General features: G+C 36.4%; 1 long non-coding RNA gene across 1 annotated transcript; it reads right to left on the bottom strand.

Annotated features, from left to right (window-relative positions):
* Positions 1-2,324: 2,324 nt before the first annotated feature.
* On the bottom strand, positions 2,325-16,417 carry LOC137017717 (uncharacterized). The gene is made up of 3 exons (XR_010894634.1): positions 16,259-16,417; positions 15,967-16,122; positions 2,325-4,166 (listed from the first exon to the last, which is right to left on the bottom strand). It is a non-coding gene; the product is annotated as an uncharacterized lncRNA (long non-coding RNA).
* Positions 16,418-16,829: the final 412 nt, after the last annotated feature.

Genomic DNA, 16,829 nt, shown 5'->3' with positions numbered 1-16,829 from the left:
AATAAATGACAGAATTTTCATTTTTGGGTGAACTAACCCTTTAAGACTAGATTTAAAAGCAGAGAGTGTAGGGGCCAGCCTCACCCACAATGGTAAATTATTCCAATTGCAAAGGCCCCATCACCCCTATGCTTCAGCTTTGCTCTAGGTACAGCCAGGAGCATGTAGTCTGCCGACCTAAGGGATCTTGCTGGGGCATGGTTGTATGTGGTCAGAGAGGTAGATCAGGGCTAGACCATTTATGGATTTATATACAAACACTAAAACTTTAAAATCATTCCTACATTGCACTGGGAGCCAGTGAAGGGAAGCCAGTGTGGGAGAAATGTGATCACATTTACGTGTTCATTAGCTGCCGCAGGCATGAGAGAGATGTCTGGCTGATACCAATAAAGGGCATTACAATAATCCAGTCGAGAAGAAATGAAGATGTGTATAACCCTTTCAAAGACTTCAAGGTCTGACTTTGGATAAAAGCCTTAACTGATAAAAACTGGCTTTAACCATAGAACTGATCTGTTTTTCAAATTTAAAATCGCTGTCCATGAGTTTTTTCAAATGGAGGATTTAACATAGGGAAGTAAGGAACCCAATTCTGTGTTTCGGGCCATACTATTTGGGCCAAAAAAAAAAAAATCACAATTTCAGTTTTACTCTCGTTAAAATGTAAACAATTCATGGCCATCCAAGCTTTAATAATCCTTGAGGCAGTCCGACAATCATTTTAAAGAGTTGGTATCTTTTCATTTCAGAGGCAGATAAAGCTGAGATGAGTCCTCCACAGAAGGATTCAATTCAGCAGGAGAAAATAGAAAGCTTGTTGGCAACACGAATAGAGACAAATGCAGGCAAACCCTTTAGGATAACCTGTTTCTGTCAACCACAGTTTATGGTTATGACCTGAACAGTCTAACAGACGCCCCCTGTGTGATTTAGAAACATTGGGACTGAACACAATGAATACTGTGCAAAAACTCCACAATGGCCTATAAAAGTGCAAACATTTATAATAAACAAGATATTGATTCTGACGCAAGGAATCTTCAAGGATCATTAATGTGTTATTTTATTATTGTGATACTATAGAGAGCCAAATATTTAATTGAGAAGGTTTAATTGAGAAGGTTTAATAGAAGAATGCAACGTTGTATTATGCACATTGTATCCACAAGATGACGCTGGCGCTCCAAATTAAAACAGATCCACACAACGGCCATAGTGCGCAGATAAATAAGCCATGGCAGTGAATATTATAAAATTATAAAACTCTAAAGGTTTGAATCACACAACATAACTGCTGTTTCTCTGTGGGACACGGTGCGTATGTCGGCCATTTTAAATATATTAATAGTATAGGATGTCTCGCGACACCACGCACATTTTTCTCATATAAGACATATCAAGATGACCAACCAATAAACTTTCTAGCGGTTGTGCCCTAAACCAAAGGCTAAAGAGATAATAGGTGAGTGTGACACATTCATAAATGCATGTGCTACCTAGAATTCCATTTTGGGGAGGGCCTGAGAACTGCACGAGACGAGTCCGCGCGCGAGATCTCCGCTCGCTGCTGCTGTCTCACATGGCACGCGGGTGTGCGGAATACAGGTAAATCCTTTAAGAAGCGGCGATGACAGTCATGACTATGCTGCCGAGGAGTGAACTTACAAGGATACTGATAAAATTTCTGCGTTACAAGAGAAAAAAAAAACACACGCATATCTTCTCAGAAGAAACTTATATGCTGGCTTTAGTGAAGAATGCATCTTTATTCCATTACTCTGACAGCAGTCGGAACCAGAACTGGACCGTACGATCGACAAACTTTTCCACAACTGTTTGAGTGTCACTACGTGCGATTATGACCGTGGACATAAATCAAACACAGGCTGGGTTGATACAACGCTCAAACAGTGGAAGTCCAGCCGAGGTAATTTAATTTGCTGTAGTTAATTGTTGGGAACAAAATACATCAATATGTGCTTCTTCATCGATAATGAAATTTAAACTTGGATTTTGTGATGTTTTGGTTTAAGTCAATATGATTTATAGTAGTGTATGAATTAAGCAGGCCAGGCAAAGCACATTAAAATACAGTTTTGTTAAATTGTGTAAATTGTGTTTTAGGCTATTAATAATCAAATTAAAGAAACAACAATAATGAATGTATAATAATAAACTGTGTATATTTGAGCTGAGGTTAAAGACGTGAATGTGTTAGAGGTTGGGTCTTTGCGGGCAAGGTGAGTAGTTAAACTCTCAACTGGCCTACAAAGTCCCAGTTTCTGGCTCATGTAATCATCCTCACTTATTTTTGTCCGAACAGGTACATTATAATGCACACATGGATAATAATGAAAATATGTATATATATATATCACATATGGAATGTGTTCTGTTGGTGGGATACATTGAAATGGGAAGGAAAGTTTTCAAATCAGTAATGGAATACTAATTAGAATACAATACTTTTGAGTATTATAGTATGTACTTACAATTATAGTACATGATTAAGTAAAATAATTATCCTAAATAGTTTGCTCAAGGTGTTCCCACTGTTGGAAGTTCAGAACTTATGAAGGATCGTAATATGTTTGGATCTATTTGTCAAAAGCTTGCCATTGCTTAAATTGCACTGTGGCTCATTTTTGCCTGAGCTCATTGTTATTGTCTATTTCAGTGCGATTTGTTTCACTAGCACACTTATAAGACAGTCGAGTTGGAATTAGAACATAGTCTGTGCACAAACATTTCCCTGGCTCATGACTGTAATATTGAAAGGGCCCTCACGCTGTCTAATGGGCATGTTTGTAGTGCATGTATAAACACAGAAATACCAATCCGAATAGGAAAGAATCCTGCTCCGAAATGCACTGAACTCATTCACCTCTCTCCGCTACCCACTTAAATCCCAAAGCAAACCCCTTTTTTTTTATAAGGGCAATTTATAAACCCCTGGCATGCACGCTTGAGGGAGGGAGGGAGGCTAAAATTCCCCTCTCTCTCTTCTTAATTTAAACTTTTCACTTGTTGGACGGCTGACAAACAGGGTCTTGCTCGCTTCCAGCCGTCAGAAGCAAGGGAGCGATACAGCAGCCCCATGTCTGCGCTTCCCCAGGGGAGGGAAAGGGTGTCCAGCTCTCACCAACACCCAGCCGCCGGATTGAAAGCCGGCTCCGTCCTGTTGAAATGTGAGTCTAGGAAGAGGACCCAAAAGGCAGCAAGAAAAATGAGGGACTTTTAGGGGCAGCTGTGTTTTATTAACCCAGTCATAATGCCCCTAAAAATCCTTATTGCTCTTGCAATTTTCAGCGTCCCTGCGTGGACAGACATGACCCAGCGGGGCTTAAATGCACATGCACGCTCTAATATAACAGCAGAACAGAGAATAAGAAAGCCTTCTTGTGTAATACGTTTCAGACTATCCTATTTCAAATGCAGGCTCCTAATTTAGCAATTTAGGTCTTCGCGACACAGTCAAAGAATTGTCAAAAGATGTTGTGTTACTTAATGCAAAACACAGTATATGTGGTTTATGTTGATGAGTGGTTTAGACAGTAAATACACCCTTTCCTTTGCTTAATGCAGTACAATGTACATTTTCTCTTTCAAACCATCATAGAGCTCTTTTCTGCTCTGAATCTGACTCCTTTTTTTCAAGCCCACTAGTCAATGTAAGCCTTGTAAACACCATATGAAGTCCCCCGGCTTGAGGTTATGTCTTTTTTAGAGTTTGGAGACCTCTAAGACAAAGTTGTGTTGTCACTTTGAGCACTTTTACTCTCCCAAAACTCTCTAGTAAATCGTCCAGTTTCTCTGGACATGACTGTGTTACACTGTAGGCTTTCTTAGAATGAAGCGTGGCCAAGCTCAAGCTATCTTATTATAATGTCACATGGAAATCACACTGACAAACTCAATAATCGATCTGTATCGTCTCAATTTGGTGAGGGGCAGGTAATAGCCAGCACAGCAACAGAGAGAAAAAGTGACTCAGCTCAGAGAGGATGCATGCGTTCGAAGGGTGTAAGCCTCTGGAATCTCGAGCTGCTCTTTGAGATCGCCTGATGTCCCACACGTCTCATTTGCACTTCGCTATTATCACAGCATGCTGGAAACGGTGCATTTCCCTTCGCTGAGAGCAGATTATTTGGGCCAGGACGTCCCTGTGCAAAAATTCGACAAAGAGAAAAGCATGGCCATTAAAGACCATAGCAATATTTAAGATACTTCACATACTGAAATATATATTATATGCTATGTATAGTATATTATCCGCTTTACCATTTCAAAATTTTGGGGTCAGTGTTTTTATAAGAAACTAATAATTTTATACAAACACATTCATTTTATCAAAAGTGGCAGTAAAGACATTTATAATGTATATAATTTTTTCTTTGAAAAACTGCAGCAAATCATCATATTAGATTGATTTCTGAATGAGTAATGACTGGTGAAAATTCAGCTTTGATCACAGGAATAAATTACATTTTAAAATATACTTCGAAAGAAATTGGTTATTTTAAATTGTATTAATATTTTACAATATAACTATATTTTTGATCAAATAAACGCAGCCTTGGTGAGCAGAAGACTAAAAACATTACAAAATCTTACTGATCCCAAACTTTTAAATGATGGTGAACTTTTTTGCTCATTCAACTCTTTTCTTGGAAATATTTTTTATGGCTCTTCATTGATTTATAATGTTAAGCAAATGAATTGCATTAATTAATCAATACCAATCTGCTGAGGATAAAAACCCAAATGAAGATAATTCAAAGACATTGCATTATTGTAGCAGACAAATAAAGAATTGAATGTCATTACAAAAAGTGGCTTTAAAAGTCAGTATGATGTTTTTCCATATCATTATATAGCACAGTATAAGTTAATAGCAATCCATTTGTTTAATTGATTGGTTATGTACTGCACACAGGCTGACCGATTTCTTTGTTGCGTTGTGTCTCGCATTATGAGCAAAAGAAAAAGACAGAAACAACTAATACAAAAACAAATGGATATGTAAAAAAAAAACTGATACAGCACTAGAAAGAATCAAAGATCACAAACATTTGAATAACATGGTTTGCAAACAGATGAGTTTTGATATTTTTTCCAATAGGTGTGTAATGGGCTGCAAAGTTCAGAAGAATGACCTGCTTAACAGTTTAATGAGTAAGAGAGTTAAAAGGGAGTTACAATAATCTAGCTGCGAGACCATAAAAGCATGGATAACTATTTCAGCATCTTTAAAGCAAAGTGAAGGACAAATAAAGGTTTCGAGGTGCAGCTGAGAAGACTTGATGAGGTGCTTGATATGGGCTTGAGTGAGGAGTCAAAAATCACACCCACATCACATACAGCATGTGAAGGCCTCACTTGAACAACATCACAGATATCTAAGCAGAGGTCAGAGAAAAAAGATTTGTGGCCAACTAGCAGGATTTCTGTTCTGTCATTGTTTAATTTGAGAGAAATGGAGGCCATCCACTCACTAATTTAGGCCATGGATACTTGTTATTAAAGCTGATGTTGATTTCGAACATCTCCTTTGAGTATCACACATTGTGATCTACTTCTGTGACTGTAGTATGTGATGTTAATTTATCTGGCAGGAAAGTGATGACATGCATGTGGCTTTATGATACACCCAAACCCAGAGTTCACACACACACATATGAATCACACTCTCACTTTTTACAAACATCCATGCATAATAACGACGAGTGAAAACATGTTGAGCGATCCCAATGCTCATGAATAGTGTGTGTTTGTGTGCAATTCTGCAGCTGTGTGTTGTTGAGGAGTGAAGAGGCAGTGGTCTGTGACTGGGTGGGGAAGAGTACTAGAAGGCGGTGAGAAATGAAAGGTGACACAGATGTGGTGACTCAGCACAGACACACCTCCTAAGCCACACTGACTCACAATCACATTGAGAAATGTGTGTATCTGGAAACAATTTAGATATTAATGCTTCAAAGTTCATTCACATTCTGCTTTGTTGCATTTGCTCAATTCATTTAGTTAATTGTTACTGCTAATTACTCAATTTTATGTGGTGCTGATGTGATGATATATATCATATTCATGGGCTACCATTTTCATGAATAAAAAAAAAAAAAAATAATAATTTCAGTTAGTTGCCAAGGCCAAGTTTATGGGTGTGTTTACATTTTAAGTTCAGTTCTCTTGGTTCTTTTGGTCTGGACCAAAAAAAGAAAATAATACATTTAGTCCTGGTCCTATTTTGCGATTAAACTTGTCGAACATCCAAAACAATGCTGTGTGCTGGGCTAAATGCGCTCGCTGTATGCGCGTACCAGGAGCATTCCCTCTAAGGAGGCAAGGGAGACAGTGCCTCCTCAGAAAAAATTAGATGAGAAAATAATCCATATTACAAAGCAATTCAAATATTACAAAATGTGACATTAAAAAGTGTATAAATTTCTAAAGTATCACTGTTTAACAGCGACACCGGCAGGTAAAGTAACAGTTGGACGCTTTGTGTTACGTGCCTCCCCTGAGCCTATTGACTTTTAACAGACCCCTAAGGCGTGCGGTGATTTTAGTGGGGGTAATTGAGAATGAATGGGGGAAAAATCACGTGTGTGGAGGCAATGCCTCCATTACCCTATGATTGGATGTGATTGGTTCACGCGACAAATCCCGCGTCTTTTCATGCATAATCTATGTTCACGAATCAGTCTGAGTGAACAAAATGATTGCATTAGAGAGGATGTTTTGTTTTATACATTTTTGCAATATTACTTGAAACTGTCTTTAATAACTGATAAAAGACCATTTATTAGGTGCACTGAAAGGAATAATATTAATATACATCACCTGTGCATGAGGTAGGGCCTTAAAAACATCAGCCAATCGTTTAGGCGATCATCGCGTAAACGATTGGCCCTCTGGCTTGTCAATCACTGCCGTGACGTTCCTTGTGAGAGACCAGTAACTTTCCACACTCCACAGGCGCTGCATGCAATGTTTTTGTCAGGAGACAGGAGTAACAACTGCAGATTATGAGTTACCTGCGGTGAGTCCAACATAATGAATCCACTAACATGACACAGCGAATGCCGGTGGTAAACACTCGTGTTCCAATACTCGTGCACGACTTTTGGGAGGTGTTCACTCGAAAGGAGGGGGGGTTGTTCTTATGCAAATGGCCAGAAAACATGATTACTGTTGGGGAGTTTGAGCAATCAGCTTGATGGAATTAAAAGTAAAACTTCCTCAGTGTTTACCAAGCTTGATAACTGATGATCTGAAAATAAATTGACTATTAAAAAAAAAAATGTAAATTGTTACTGCCTTTAGTTATTATTTTGGAATAAATGTAAAAATGCTTAAAACACTAATTGATGAGATTTGCACTTGGTTTAATTATGTTGTTAATGTAAAAATACAAAATAGAATGGTGTTTGATTTTTTTTTTTTTTTTTTTTTTTTCTTTAGATGTAATGTTTATTTAACTAGGAAAATGTAACAACATTAAGTGTAACATGGACATGAATTTACGTTTGATTTATTAAAAAAATTACATTTAAAAAACAACTGTGAGGACTTTGCCTCCTCATTTCAGAACACCATGTACGCCACTGGTGCGTAAATATGATAGTAGCCAATATGATGGAGCTGACAACTTGTGAAGAGATTTTAAAAAGAATAAAGGAACAGCTGCAGGAATCCCCCGTCACACACACGGTTCTGATGCACGTTCCAAACTGTAATGGGCAACAACTATGACAAGAAAAAACAGGTATGCTTGAGCATGCTGTCCTTTTCAGGGTCATTTCTTGTGACATCATGTCCTGCCTTTGATCTGTGTTGCATTAATATTTCCTTCGAACCACACCTCAGTTCGTTTGGAAGTGGACCGAGACATATCTTTTCAGGCCTCTGGGTCCGCTTGTTTGGTGCACACCAGCGTTCGGATCCTAGCATACATGCATATTAAAAAGAACCGCATTAACAGAGGAATCACACTAGGGTTCCTCAAACATGTGAACTAACCCTAAATTATTAGTTTAAATTTAAGTATTAATAACTTAAACTAAATAAAATAAAAAAATAAAAAAAATTTATAAACATAAAAAAAACAGAATATATATATATATATATATACACACACACACACATTTTCTTTAAAAGCTGCTCTTTGCTATACAACAGAATATTTCGGTGATCATATGCATATACAAGAAAATGTTGTTATTTGGTCATGTCTTTTCTTGCCTATTGAGCACTGAATGAGCCAGGATTTTTACAGAACACAGCAATTCAGCCTCTCAGTTTTTCAAAGTGCTGCTGTTTCTGGTGCCTGCAGATGCACAGTGTTGTTTTCTTCTCTGCAGCAGGAAGAGACCTCAGGCCTGCAGGCACCATCCAGCTCCAACTGAGTAAACTACATAAAAGCCCTAACCACAATCAAAGTACTTCTTTTCAAGTTCTCATTTACATACAGTAGTAGTTTCACCCGGGTGTAATTCTCAAATCAGTCTATCTATCAGGGACGTTTCCTCCGAGGAGGCAAGGGAGGCAGTGCCTCCTCAAACAAACATTTACATATAAAACAACACAAATTATGACATTAAAAAGAGTGCAAGTCACACGTATTTCTTAAGGAACACTGCCCAACAGTGACACCCGCAGGTAAAGTTACAGCAGGAGTCATGCTTCCCTTTCCACTCATAGAAAACCATTAGACCCCTAAAGCGTGCTGTAGGTTTTGTGGGGGGGTAGTTGAGAATGAATGGGGGAAAAGTCACGTGAGAGGAGGCAATGTCTCCATCGCGCTATGATTGGATGTAATTGGTTATGATTGGATATGATTGGTTTGTGCGATAAATCCCGCCTCTTGTTTACGTGCACGTTCCGCACGTCAGTTTGAATGAACAAATGATGGCGTCAATGGGAAGACTAATTGAAAATTAAGTAAACAGATCACGCAGTTAGATATCACCGCTTTATGACTGCTGCGGGGTTTTTTAGTGCAATCAGCTTGGTGAAATTAAAAATACATCTGCGTGTCTGTGACAGACGGTGTTTACGGAGCATGACTGATGATCCAAAATAGCCTAAGTTGACAATTAAAAAGAAAAACATCGATACACAAATAAAATATATTGTTTAAATTGTTACAGCCTTTAGTTATTATTTTGGAATGAATGTAGAAATGCTTAAAACACTAACTAGATTGACTTGGTTTTGATAAATAGAACATTTATTACAATACATTGTTAATGTAAAATTACAAAATAGAATTGTATTTGGTTTCTTTTTTCTTTTTTGATGTAATGTAAAGTAATGTTCATTTAACAAGGAAGATGTGTCAACGACGTTAAGAGTAATGCACATGAATTTACATTTGATTAAAAAAAAAAAAAATGTGCCTCATTTCAGCACGCCACTGCTAACTATCTATCTATCTATTATATATATCATAATATATATATATATAGCTATGGAAAAAATTAAGAGACCACTTAACATTGATTTCTGAACTTGGATTGGTCTCTTAATTTTTTCCATAGCTGTATATACTTAAAATATACTTATATACTTAAAAACCTTAAAATCCTTACATTTACATATCCTTACATAAGTAATTATAAGTAGGCCTACTTTTTAAAATAATTACAAGTTGAAAAAAAATTATTAAAACAATTGTATGTTAAGAATTTTAAACTAATAACTTCAAAACATACAAGCACATATATATATATATATATATATATATATATATATATATATATATATATATATATAAATATATATATATATATATATATATATATAGTATGCATGTGTTCGGGTATATATTCCTAGAAGCATAATTAATGCTAAGCAAAAGTAACCAAGATACACAGACTCTACTAAAGCATTTGCTGGATGGAATAAGGAGAAGGAATGCCAGAATAAATCATACACCTCATGATTAAAATGATTCGCAAACATGCCCTGTGGTCTGTTAGAGCTCTGCCAGAACTTTATGTGAACAGTGAAAGATCTGCCAGGAGAAACGAAAGATCCTATCACATATAAGAAACAAGATGAGCAGAGGTGAAGAAATCTGCTTTTGTTAAAGTGAAAAGAGAGAGATGGCAATGGTGAGATATGAGTTAGAAACAGAAAGCAGAAGTAGAAAGAAAAAAAAGTGATGTGCTAAAAACAGACATATCATATATATGATACATGAACAACTGAAGTCCTATTGTGAACATGATACAAATTACACATTCAGACGTACCCAGCCAGCGGTCTTCAGCCTTGTGGTGTGCTCTGCCACCAAATTTATTTTTAGTTTAAGGCAAACAATTTTCTCTGTATTCCCTCCAAGCATGTCTGTCAAGGCATAAAAAATAGTCTTTTAAAGAAACAGACAAACATCTTTTATTCAAATTACATGCTTCATGTGGACTTATACGGTCTGTCAAGTGGCATGAATATGTTCTATGATACCTGGACTCCACTCGCAAGTTATTTACCATCTGTCAAACAGATAGAGAGAGTTTCTGAGGAGCGTCTGCTCAATCAAACAGGCTGTCTTTCATAAAAGCGTCAAGATGAAATCAAATACGTTTAGGAAGTCGGAAAGTGATTGTGACAGTGCAGTTGAATATATGCACAAACTGGACCTCTTATTCATAAAAGAGAAATATATGAATTTAAATTTGTCTGAAAACAGTATTTGTCAAACTTTTTATCCACCCTATAATTCTAAGGCATGCTTTTCTTTGGGTACAGGCCTTTTAGCAATCGTGTAAATGATCAAAAATGGACAAAACAACTTCCTGAGAACTAGACTTTTTTCAAATCCCTAATGTGGTAAAGACTTGAGCCTGTAACAATCTGAATGATATGCAATATGAGCAGTCATAAACACGCTGGAGAGTAAGAACCAACTGTGTGGTAAAGTCAGTCTATTGCCAATCCATCTGGGCAGCCAAAAGCGTTTTCATATCCCAGACAGGAGTGGCCAAATATAAATTCCTTTTGTAAAAAGAGATCCAATAAATTTCTTTTCTTTAAAAAAAAAAAAAAGAAAAGAAAGGATTTTCAGTCATTTTAAATCCTAATAAGTTAAATTAATTACATGGAATTATTGTATATTAACATTTTCATAAAATGTATATTAATAATTTCTTTTTTGTTTTTCTATTGTCTATAAAGCTGCGCTGGAACAAGGCATATTGTAAAAAAATTGAATTGAATTATTTGGAAAATTATATTGGGTAACACTATTTCGATGGTCCGACATTCACTATAATTCACTACATGTCAACTAACTCTCTAAGAGTATTAGTATACAGTCTGCTTAATATCTGCTAACACTTTATTTTGATGGTTTCCCAACAGGCATTTTACTGTATAAGTAACTTTGCAACTACATTTCAAATTATTCGGTAATACTTTACAATAAGATTTCATTAGTTAACTACTTTAGTTAACATGAACTAAGAATTAACAATACTTCTACAGCATTTACAGGTTAATGTTGAATTTAACATTTACTAATACATCATTAAAATCAAATGTTGTATTTGTTAACATTAGTTAAAGGTGCTAAAGAGGATCTTTTCGTCGACTGAGAAACCAAAGACTGTTACTGAGTTTTTGAAATGAGCGCATGCGTAAGAACAACCCCCCTCCTTCACAGCTCATTTCGAGGGAACGCCTCCCAAAAGTCGTCCACAAGTATTGGAACACAAGTGTTTGTGGATTCATTATGTCGGACTCACCGCAGGTAACTCATAATGTGCAGTTGTTACTCCTGTCTCCTGACAAAAACATTGCATGCGGCGCCTGTGAAGTGTGGAAAGTAACTGGAGCGCGCAGCCGCGCTCGTCTCTCACAAGGAACGTCATGACAGTGATTGACAAGCCAGAGAGCCAATCGTAAGGCCCTACCTCGTGCACAGATGATGTATATTAATATTATTCCTTTCAGTGCACCTAATAAATAGTCTTTTATCAGTTAGTAAAGACAGGTTCAAGTAATATTGAAAAAATGTATAAAACAAAACATCCTATTTAGCACCTTTAATGTGCTGTGAACTAACATGAACAATCAATGAACAGCACCAATTTTTTTAACTAACATTAACAGATATTAATAAATACTTTAAGAAATGTACTGCTCATTGTTAGTTAATGTAAGTTAATACATTAATAAATGTTAACAAATGAGACCTTATTGTAAAGTGTCACCACTTATTCAACTAATCCGACCCTAAAGGTGATGATACACAGGCCAACTTTTTGAGCAATGCTGCCTCGAAAGATGTTGCTTGGGCACTTTCCCTTTGAGAATGGGCAACAAATTTCTATCTGGATATCCAGATAGAAATTTGTTGTCCATTCTCAATGTGAAACAGCCCACATTAACATCGCTTGGCAAAACTGCCCGGCATCATTGCTCAAAAAGTTGCCCTGTGTATCATCACCTTAAACACCCAACCCTAAGTCTACTAATACTCCAGTGACTGGTAATTGACATGCATTTGTAAAGTTACTTATATTTATAGAATGTCTAAAGTGGACCATCGAAATTTCATAATTTCAGCTGTTTTTATGATGGCATTCCACAATTAACTGTAAATGGCATCAGAGCACACTGAAATTTGGACTGAATGTTTTCGTTTGCTGATATCTCTTGGATTTGCTGATGTCTCATGCATAAATATTTATTTCACAATCAGCGAATCTTTACAGACAGGTGCGTTACATTTATTTAATCTGAGGCTGATGTTTTATTATCAAACCCTATGATGAGACTAAGAGAGTTGTGCTATTTGCCGAGTAGTGCCTGTTTTGTTTTTATTGTTTTTAATTTTTGTTTTAAAAAATCCTTCTAAATATTTATTTATAAAATGTATTTAAAATTTCATTTAAGAAGTCATGATCCTTCACTTTCTTAAAGTTAACAAATATGTCTCCTTCATTTCATTGAATGATGCTTGTACTAAAAGCCAAACAATATGCCCTTTCGCTACTTGAATCAGAGCCAGAAATGTTTAACTTGCTTAGAGATTTTAAAAATACAAGGATCACTCTGTTCATCTTTTCTACAATGCTTAAACCAAGTATAAATGGATTTGTGTGTGTGTGTCAAAAGCATGCTCTTCCACAGTTGGCAGAGAATTAGTGTTCCATGTAGTTCACCCAGCGCTCCAGCGTACACAACTGACAGCTCCAAAATAAGAGGGGCAAAATAAAGGGGCCGTTTACCCTTCCTCAACATGTTTAATGAGTCTAGCCTAGTGGTAAACAGTATTTTTCTAAAAAAACAAACAAAAAAAAAACACTTCTCCAGTGCATACAGCAAGTGCTCTTACTTTTGCTAGAAACAATGTCCAATTTTTGGTATGCATTTGTGAACTACAGGCCACAGACAAATGGAGTGTTAACATATGGTGACGCTTACCATGAGCTAGACTGTTTTAAAAGCCTTTTTGGTTCACAAAAGCATTCATTTTGCAGTCACTGTGTACATTAGCATGTCACAAACATGTTTTATTTACACGTGTGGTAAATAGCATACCTTCAATATTAAGATAATGATTATAAGAACTCACATTATCATGCCAAACAAAATAATGACAATGCCACTTAGCTTGAGGATGACCTCAACAATCAATAATAAACATCTTAAAAGAACAAATAATGTCATTTATGTCATTTGAAAAAAAATTGAACATTATTTAACAAATTCGTATTAATGGAGCAACATATTTGCTGGGTTCTTGCTTCACCAGAGCTGCCTAGTGAAAGTGTTGATTAATTTTTGGCAAGTGTGGTCACAGACTGTAACCAATTACCAAACTGAAAGGCAGAATTCAACCTTAAATAACCCTAAGAAACAAAACACACTTTTGCTTGAGCAGGCCGAATGAGTGAATTAACCACTGCCTTGACCCACTTGTGCTGAATGCTCTTTGAATGAGTACATCAGGGGAGTTGACATCTTTGTTGCTGGAAGATAAAGAGGGGCATCAGTGCCCAAATTTAGCCTATTGTGGGCCAGGCCAGCTAGACTGGTAGAAATTGATGATGCTAAATGGACTAAATGAGAGCTCCAGACTGCACAGCACATCTACTGCACACAGATGCAGAGGACGGACAACAGTATTTGTCAACCTTTGATAATGTTAGTTATATAAAATTACTAACATTCATGTTAATTCACAGTGTATTAACTAATGTTAAAGGGTTAGTTCACCCAAAAATGAAAATTCTGTCATTAATTCCTCACCCTCATGTCGTTCCACACCCGTAAGACCTTCGTTCATCTTCAGAACACAAGATATTTTTGATAAAATCCGATGGTTCAGTGAGGCCTCCATTGCCAGCAATATAATTTACACTTTCAGTGCCCAGAAAGCTACTAAAGACATAAAAACAGTTCATGTGACTACAGTGGTTCAACCTTAATGTTATGAAGAGACTTTTTGTGTGCCAAAAAACAAAATAACGACTTTATTCAACAATATCTAGTGATGGGCGATTTCAAAACACTGCTTCATGAAGCTTCGAAGCTTTACAAATCATTTGTGTCAAATCAGTGGTTCAGAGCGTGTATCAAACTGCCAAAAATCACGTGAATCACTGAAATTTCAAAACGTTGTGAAACACTTATGACGTAACAAAGCCTCGTTCACTAAAATCACATGACTTTGGCAGTTTGATACATGTTAAGCATGTTAAGGAAACAATACCGTTCAAAAGTTCAGGTCAGAAAGCTTTTTTTTAAAGAAATTAATACTTTTATTCAACAAGAATTGCGTTAAATTGATCAAAAGTGACAGTAAATACATTAATAATGTTACCAAAAATGTATATATCAAATAAAAGCTGTTCTTTTAAACTCTCCATTCATCTAAGAGTCCTGAAAAATAAAATGTATCGTTTTCACATTTTCAACATTGATAATAAGAAGAAATGTTCTTAATTAAAAGTATTTAAATGTCCTAAAAGTAAAACATATTTTTTTTGTAAACTGGGTGCTCATATGTAGCTTAAAGGGTTAGTCCACCCAAAAATGAAGGTTCTGTCATTATTTGCTCACCTTCATGTCATTCCAAACCTTTCTTTTTCTGTGGAACATAAAAAAGGTATTTTGAACATGTTTGAACATGCTCTTTTCCACATAATGAAAATCAATGCAGTCCAAATGGAGACCCCATTCACTTTTAATAAATAGACATTAACATTTTCGAAAATATCTTCTTTTGTGTTTCACAGAAGAAAGCAAGTCATACAGGTTTGGATCGACATGAATGTGTGTGTAAATGATGGGCTGAACTATCCCTTTAATTGAGACAGAGGATGTTTTTGATGAAGAGGGTGGCTTAATATAGCCAGGTATTCTCAGCATCTCTCACCCCTCTCCAACAGCCCAGCGATTTGACCCACAGGATTAACAAGTCAGTGTTTATGACAGAGGCCATGGAGGAAACCCACACACACACACACGCATTTTCCTGAGCCCGTTGCTTGTGTGAAATTCAACCCATGACTCTCTAATGGAAGTTAACATCAGCATTCTAAGTTGACATGTGCTGTCAGATGCCAAAATTGTGATGACCTTAATTAGCAGTTAGTTAATTTGCAATTTAAGACCAGGTATGTTTTGTAATAGATGCAAAATAAACCCTAATGAATACATCAGCTGTTATGCAGTTAGTTTACTTCTATTTAAAGTTCCTTAGCAGAGTAATTTTTTAACTATGTAATGGACGCACTGCTAAGGTGTGAGTTTCCCGACGCTAATATAAGACACAGATGAGTGGCTACTTCTGCCAGGGCAAAACAACACACAGAAATTCACAAATGGCTTGATAGAGAGCCGGGTACATTCTCATGCCATGCCCTACACCCACAACCACGTCGTTTTCTGACAATCCATCACCACTGTGCGAGCCAAGGACTAAATGAAAACCAAAAAATGCCATACCTGCAGAAAGCTGAGCCAGCTAACATATGGGTGTCAGTTTGCTCATGTCGTGTAGGAGCATTTTACGAGGTGATGTTAATGGGATACAGAAACGAGGTCCTTCTTCTGCACACTTCATCTCAGTGTATGTCATCCCTCAGGCCTCCTGAACCTGTGCTGAGGTCAGAAACAGGAGAACTAGATAGATTATCCAGAGCAGATACAAGTTGTTCACACACACTGAGAAACAGAATGCACTTTAAAGGTCACACATCCTGTGGATTCATGTACTGGATAATATAAAAGCACATACCAGATGTTAATTTCTATTCAGAAATGTTTCCAATGTCTTCTATTGCTCTCTCGCTCACATGTTAGTAATGTTAAAGATAATCATGGAAGTATTTCTGGTATTCGTTTTAGCTCCAGCACTTACACTCACATGGGAACAACAAGTCACACGCTTGCTCATTTCCACCAGAAGCAACAAGTCAGGATATCAACTTCCTATTTAACTCACAATGGTTTGGAATCAATCTCATAAATTTCAATAAAAGCCAATCTTTCAAGCTGCATAGTTATTCTGTCTTCTTTTTTACAAATAGAACTGGTTCAATGACTGTAGTCATCCTGTTATTCAAAATTAATCAACATTATTATCCTATGCTGATAAAATATCGTCATGAATTTTTAATGAATGTAATTTCAATCCACAGAAACATATGTACGAAATTGCCCAGAAACACGTGCAGCGGTCAATGACCCCTCTTCTCTTTTATAAGAAACTGATACTTTTATTCAACAAGGATGCATTAAATTGATCAAAAGTTACAGTAAATACATTAATAATGTTAATACAAGCTGTTCTTTTAAACTTTCTGTTT

Source organism: Chanodichthys erythropterus, chromosome 3 (genome assembly GCF_024489055.1).
Source record: "Chanodichthys erythropterus isolate Z2021 chromosome 3, ASM2448905v1, whole genome shotgun sequence".
NCBI classification, from domain to species: domain Eukaryota; kingdom Metazoa; phylum Chordata; class Actinopteri; order Cypriniformes; family Xenocyprididae; genus Chanodichthys; species Chanodichthys erythropterus.
The sequence above is the reverse complement of the archived record's forward strand: the minus strand, read 5'-3'. Positions and strand labels throughout refer to the sequence as shown.